A 7,920-nucleotide genomic window follows, 5' to 3' on the forward strand; every position below is an offset into this window, starting at 1 on the left:
AGACTACTGATACTAGTTGCTACTGTACTGACAATTGTTTTGATACACCATTCCCGAAACTGGATATGTATATATTTTCATTAATAACTATATTGTAAAGAAGGAAAGGCTGTTTAGGCTATGTTGTAGAGCAAAATGCATCCTCATTGCACGATATTACACCTTACACTATTCAACAGAAGTAGCGACATTTCCGTATTTACATGAGAAGTAGTGGGTAGGAAACACGTTTAACGTGGTGACATAAGCTCCACCCACTCATGTTTATTTATAATTTGTGTGCACTTAAGACCATTGTAGGTTTAAGGGCACAACACACGTAGCACCGTGATGGCAGGAAACGAGCGACATTGCAACATAAGTCGTGACATCGTTATGATAGTATTGCGTTTTACCACAGGCGAGGTCACCTAGTTTTTAAAGTGAGTGAGTGAGTGAGTTAAGATTTTATGTCACATCGGCAATATTTCAGCCATATCGTGACTAAATCAAGTTATAAATATATTAACAGTGAAAGGTAAATTATACAATTCTGTCAACGAAGGACAGTAAAACAGCTAGATTATCACAGATGTATATATATATAAAATACTAGTAATTGAATCTAAAATATTTTAACTATACATGACAATACTAGTTTTTAAAGAATTTCACTCTTAATATTGTATTCACCAAATAGATATCACACACACACACACACACACACACACACACACACACACACAGGCTATATGTATATAAAACGTGTGAAGCAGCGTTTGAGCCTCATGTTCTGGGATTTATGGAATATCGTAAAAACTGCTTATAACCATGATCTCACTCGGTCTAATGCATTCACCTGTTTTTGGCATTTATCATGAAATTCTAAAGAAAAGAAGATACAAACTATCTCCTCTGATATCATCATTAGTTATTTTCATGTCACTCTGATATTCTGCATGAAATTTTCAAAAGAAATTAGTGTCTTTCTTTGGCAGAGGATATTTTTTTCAGGATTTGAATTGAACAAAATGTACAGTTCCTGCCATGTAAGGTGATGCAGCATAAGGCTTTGTGGCCGTCCTCACTCAGAAACGTCCATCGAGGCATCAGTATAAACGTCTGGGTGGGAAATGTCCGTTTGTGTGAACATATCATTGCTCAGGGCCAAGCGCGCGTCATAATGCTTCAAGTGAAACCTTTTAATTTTGAATTTACAGCAGTCAAATAAAGGTTAACCACTACTCTTTTGTGACCACATCAGGTGGAGGGACGGTGGGAGTTGACGAGCAACTGCTTTAACCACTGTGCTACCCTAACACGAACAATGAAATAAAAGCAAATACCTGACAGTGTCATCCCTTTTTAGAGAATTTGTGAGATATTATAAATGGCGATTTCGAAATCAAAACAATAAGTAATACGTAAAAACAGCATGTAGTAGAATTCAGTGTCCAAAACAAGAAACATATGCTATGTAATTATCAAAAATAATGAAAAATAAATTGAGTTTACTAATCAATACAAACTATTGCAAATGAAATACAATGGGGTAGAAAATAGAGTACCAGTGGCAGTATAAAATGGTACAAGTAGTAAACCCAACTTAGTCGGTGATGAAAACATTCAACCAGCAACGACCGTAGCCAACCTTCCAACACAGGTGCAGACTGGACATCCAGTCACAGTCTGTCTTGATGTATTGTGAGATGACACAGAGGCATGCGCTTGTCCCTCAATTTGTACATGAAAAATCTTACAGAAGCTTTTTCTTAAGCTGGGTTACCTATATTGCACGAAAAGCTTCTAGATAATCATAATGATATTGTTGCAGGGGTGGTGGGGTAGCCTAGTTGTTAAAGCGTTCGCTCGTCACGCCGAAGACCCGGATTCGATCCCCCACATGGGTACAATGTGTGAAGCTCATTTGTTGTCTCGCCCCTATTGCTAAGCGGCGTAAAACATTACTCATTCACCAGCTCACTGATATAGTACACAACTGCCCTCTAGTTATCTTAACAGAAAAGGTGTAATACATTTGCAAAATTGTTTAACAATGAATGACTTTGTGACATGAGATTATGTTTACATAAAAAATCCCGTGTTAATTCCGACCGGCAAGTAACGTGCCATCAGCGCCTGACATGCATACCCTGTGTGGGGTCAGGAAGATGCATGGGGGTTAGCACGCTGGTTGATCCCCGGCACGCGTCATGCATCACCTTGTGGTCGCATGTACATCAACACGGAAACGTTGTAGCACCTTGTCATGTTGGTGAAGTTTTAGGATGAATGAGATTGTAAACAGCATATACACCCTAATCTTTGATCCGCGGGCGTCCCGAAAGGTTTCAGGATCTAGAATTTAATGTTGACACAAACACATTCCACATATCATGGAAGGGTAACGTCATAAGTCCCACAAGACCGACAACATGAAGTAAGAAACAGATTCGGGATTGGGGAATCGGGATTCGATTCCCAAATCTGATTTTTTTTATACATTTGGGATTCGAACCCCGAATCTGAATATTTTGTTCACATTCAGGATTCGAATCCCCAATCTGAATTGTTATTTTAGAAACGGATTCGGATTGGGCATTGGGGAATCGAATCCCGAATCTGAATTGTTTGTTCACATTCGCCACTCAAATCACGAAAAAATAAATCATATTTGGGATTCGAATTACGAATCTGATTTTTTTTTTTCATATTCGGGATTTTTCTTTTGCAGATTAGGCACTCGGCATTTGGTATTCGGTATTCGGTATTTGAACTCTTACTATGCATTTTTTTACACATTTGGAATTTGGAACTTCAGCGTCCTGGTAACTATACTCTTTGCACCTTCATCTGTCAACCTTAGAAAGTCGAACAAGGTCAATATTCATTATTTCATCCCCTTCTAATGTACTAGGTGCTCGTTGTATACCTGGGTAACTTAAAAACATAAACAACCAAACTACAGTTTTCGATATTTGAACCTAAAATCTGAGTTTTTTTAAACATTCGGGTTTCGGTATTTGAATCCCAATTCTGAATATGTTTTTCCACATTCGGGATTCGAATCCCAAATCTGAATAATATTTATTTCACATTCTGGATTCGAATCCCGAATATGAATTTTTTTGTTCTGTATTTTTGCAGATTCGACATTCGGTATTCGGTATTAGAACCCTTATTATGCGTTTCTTTTACAAATTTGGAATTCGGAACTTCAGCGTCCTTGTAACTATACTTTCTGCATCTTCATCTGTCAAACTTATCTATCCTTGACGTTGCCGTGCACCCTCGGAGATAGTCAAACGGTCCTGAAGCTCTTCCCTGCTTGCATGCATGAGCTCTCGTTGAAGATCGAAGAAAGACCAACAAAGTCAATAATTTGAACACTTTTATTGAGAGCAATAATGCATCAATAGCTATCTGAGATCAAAGGGTAATTAAGCAAGGAGGAAATCTGTTTGTTTGTTTTGTAATTCTGGTAATTTTATTACCCATTTCTTCTTACTGCTCATGAGAGAATTTGAGATTGACACATTTTAGGGCAATAATGCATCAATAGCTACCTGAAGTCAAAAGGTCAATTAAGCAAAGTTTGTTTGTTTTGTAATTGTGGTAATTGTATTAAACATTCCTCCTTACTGATTATGGAGTGTGATTTTCAGACGTTTGTCCATTCTACAAGGCCAACTATAGGCTTTGCTGATGAGCAAATTTGAGATTGGTTCATTTGAGAACTGAACTCATTTAGAAACAGTAAATAATAACCTGCAAAGGTTCATATCCAAAATGGAGTCTGACAGAGTTGCGTTTCAGACGTCACCTATATGAATTGTACAACACCAACAAGCGAGTATTGATTCCAAGAGATGAATATCTAAAGACAATACTAGTAAGTGAATTGCTGGAAGCTGAATCATCAACAAAGAAGTCCTCTCATAAGTATTATCTGCCCAAGAAGTATGCAGTCCTTCAATGCGGTGAGGTGAAGAAGTTTATTAGAAAGAAAAAAGATCCTGTATATTTCGTACACTTTTGGCATCATCCAGAGAACCTATATTGCAACAGGGAATGGTGGTAGAGACAATATGCTTTAAAAAGTTACCAAAAAGTATGCCAACATCACGCTTGAATCCCTGAGTTTCTTCAAGTCTTCCTGCATCTAATGCCAACAGAAAAGGAAAAGGACAACTACCCAGGGCGTTGTTGTTCGCCCCATCATCTCCAAGGACTTTGGTTCACGAGCACAAGTCGATTTGGTTGACATGCAATCTATGTCAGGACCTTCTCACTAAGTTCTATGTGCTGAGACCGTTGGCCTCCAAGAAGTAGCGTATCAGTTGGTTGACATCTTCTTGTTCATTGGTGCACCAGCTATCTTCCACAGTGACAATGGTTCAGAGTTTACTGCTGCTGTCATTGAGGAGGTTTCACAGATGTGTCCTAACACCAAGACCATACATGGTAAACCAAGTCACCCCCAAACCCAAGGTTCCGTTGAGCGTGCCAACTGTGATGTCTGACCACAATACCACTGTTTGGAGCAAACACCATTTCCTGCCTTTACTGGATCAGATGCACCCACTGGACTAAATTCCTCCTAACTTCCAGATGAGGTAATTGCAACACTGAAGACGGAAGAAGATCTCATCAATGCCATCATCGCCATGACACCTCCTTCAGACCGGCCAGCACCAGATGCGCCACCAGTTACTGTAGCTGTCTTTGAACATTTATTCCCCTCATACAAACCAAAGGAGACCTTCAGTAGAATCTAGTAAATGACAAAGGGCAAACATTCAGCAAATGTCATTTGTCAAATTAAGCGGAAATATTTATGCATTGGCTTCTGCCATGATGTCCCAGTACTGCGTAGACCTTCGTTTCCCTCACACTAGTGCAGCCATGTATTACCTTACAGCACATTCTGTAAATGTCCCAAACTTGACATGCAAAGTACAGCCGGATATGCCAATACCATATAGTAGTTATAGCAAACACATCTGTCCATTGCTCTAATAGAGGATACCAAACGACCTTCCGAGTAATACAATTTTTATGAAATGATATATGATTTGGTATCAAACGAGCGAAAGCTCGAGTGTAATAATTTCTGCATTATCCATTTTATTCATCTACATTTGTGCAGTAAAACACGGAAAGCAAGTGTGACTGCCCTCTTCATTTACGTCACGTTCAAGTTTTAATGACGTCACAGACGACGAAATACAGAAACAATGGTTGGTAGGCAAAAGTGATATGTGCACATGTGATATATATGACACTAAAGTACTGTCGGAAATAGAAAAAACTGTTTTTAGGCTGTTACTCTGTATCCATAAAATGTACACAACTACAAATAGCATATGTCGAAATAACCCACATCGGCCTAACTGGGCGTTCAGTGGGATGCGTATTAGGATATCCAGAAAAGCATGTTTACTCGTAAAATTGGGCAAAACTTACCGGTAGATGCTGACTGACTGACTGAGTTTGGTTTTACGCCGCTTTTAGCAATATTCCAGCAATATCACGGCGGGGGACACCAGAAATGGGCTTCACTCATTGTACCCATGTGGGGATTCGAACCCGGGTCTTCGGCGTGACGAGCTAACGCTTTAACCACTAGACTACCCCCGGCGTCCCGGTAGCTGCTGAAAACGATAGATCAGACTATAGATGGCAGTTAGGTCGCTCAGCCAGGTATGACGACGGACCGTCGACTCACCTGGCATGAAATGCATGTGCTGCCTACGGGCCCAAGGGGTCATCTCAAAGATATTTTATGCTTTCTCATGTGTGTTGAATAACTCTCATCTCTTGATGAACATCTTACGTGTCTTTCTGTCATAAAGTTTATGTTCAGACATGTAAAAGAATATGATACCCATGGAAAAGCTTAAATCAGCCATCGTTATGAAATGTCTCAAAATATATAGGTGGCATGACCACCCGATGATCGACAGGACTGGATATTATTTGTAAATTGTTATGACATGCCGCTTGCTTCCTTGCTTCCCCAGTTTATTTCCCCTAAAGGAATATCTTATCTCAGTTGATATATCTATCCCCCAGCCCGACCCCAACCACCGTCTGTGACACCCGTCCTGACACACCGTTTGAGACGACCCCTCCTACCTGTTTCTGTTTATAATGATAGTGAGACTCCATGGCAGCTACATCCTTAATAGTTTCAGCATTAAAGTTATTATTGTTTACGTCAGCTATCGTTTATGATGAAGATAAGTCTAATTTCAGAGTGGGCATTTAAAAGGTGTCCTTTGTAATACAATATCATCGCACACTAATTTGCATAAAGTCATGGTCTGTTCCAAATAAGTCGCTTTGGACTTCGAAACAAAACGCATTGCTCATTTCTGCACTAATAAACTTTCCTCAGTAAAATCCTTCTTTTACATTTCCTATCTACCTACCACTGAGACTGTAGTTAGGCCGAACTTAGTTTAACCGATATTTCACACTTTCACATATTCACTACATAAATTGTAGATATAAATGCTCAAAAACAGTTTTTTTCTATTTCCGACAGTACTTTAGTTATGTTTCACCATATGGGTAATAAAGTGTGTTATAGTTACCCTACATATAATACATCAGTATTGCATCATGAACTTCAGAAATACACTCACCACACATTAAAAATGTCCCCAACAGAGTTGATCCAATCCATGACACTTTGACCAAGTCACCGTCAATTTCCTCCAACATCGCTGGTGTAAGCACCCCAACAGAGCAGATCAATGCGCCACAGAGGAACTCGATAGTGAAACAAGCACCAAGAACCACCCAGGCATATCCATGGTCAATATTTGTACTTGGAATACTCATGTCTTGTTTCAAATATAACAGGTATTCCTTTATAAAATATCCTCCGTGTGTTCCTCACTATTCTGAAAAGATGAATGCTTATACATGGCAGATCACATAATTTGCCAATATTACAGCCGCAGCGAACCGTGCAACTGAAATTAAGTTATATTTGTATGCATACAAAGAACGGTACATACGTGAGTTGGAAAATACACTGTTGCGTATCAGCAATGACGTAATATAACAGCTGTGTCAAAACAGCTATGACATTTGAAAATTGATTACATCCCGTGAAGATCCGGGCTAGCATTGGTCTTCAGCGACCCATGTTTGTCTCTGCCTGTGAAGATCCGGTTTGAATTGGTCTTCAGCAACCCATGCTCGTCTCTACCTGTGAAGATCCGGGTTAGAATTGGTCTTCAGCAACCCATGCTTGTCTCTACCTGTGAAGATCCGGGTTAGAATTGGTCTTCAGCAACCCATGCTTGTCTCTACCTGTGAAGATCCGGGTTAGAATTGGTCTTCAGCAACCCATGCTCGTCTCTACCTGTGAAGATCCGGGATAGAATTGGTCTTCAGCAACCCATGCTTGTCTCTACCTGTGAAGATCCGGGTTAGAATTGGTCTTCAGCAACCCATGCTCGTCTCTACCTGTGAAGATCCGGGATAGAATTGGTCTTCAGCAACCCATGCTTGTCTCTACCTGTGAAGATCCGGGTTAGAATTGGTCTTCAGCAACCCATGCTTGTCTCTACCTGTGAAGATCCGGGTTAGAATTGGTCTTCAGCAACCCATGCTTGTCTCTACCTGTGAAGATCCGGGTTAGAATTGGTCTTCAGCAACCCATGCTTGTCTCTACCTGTGAAGATCCGGGTTAGAATTGGTCTTCAGCAACCAATGCTCGTCTCTACCTGTGAAGATCCGGATTAGAATTGGTCTTCAGCAACCCATGCTCGTCTCTACCTGTGAAGATCCGGGTTAGAATTGGTCTTCAGCAACCCATGCTTGTCTCTACCTGTGAAGATCCGGGTTAGAATTGGTCTTCAGCAACCCATGCTTGTCTCTACCTGTGAAGATCCGGGTTAGAATTGGTCTTCAGCAACCCATGTT

This window comes from Haliotis rubra, unplaced genomic scaffold (genome assembly GCF_003918875.1).
Source record: "Haliotis rubra isolate DU_JTF1 unplaced genomic scaffold, ASM391887v1 Scf197, whole genome shotgun sequence".
NCBI lineage: Eukaryota > Metazoa > Mollusca > Gastropoda > Lepetellida > Haliotidae > Haliotis > Haliotis rubra.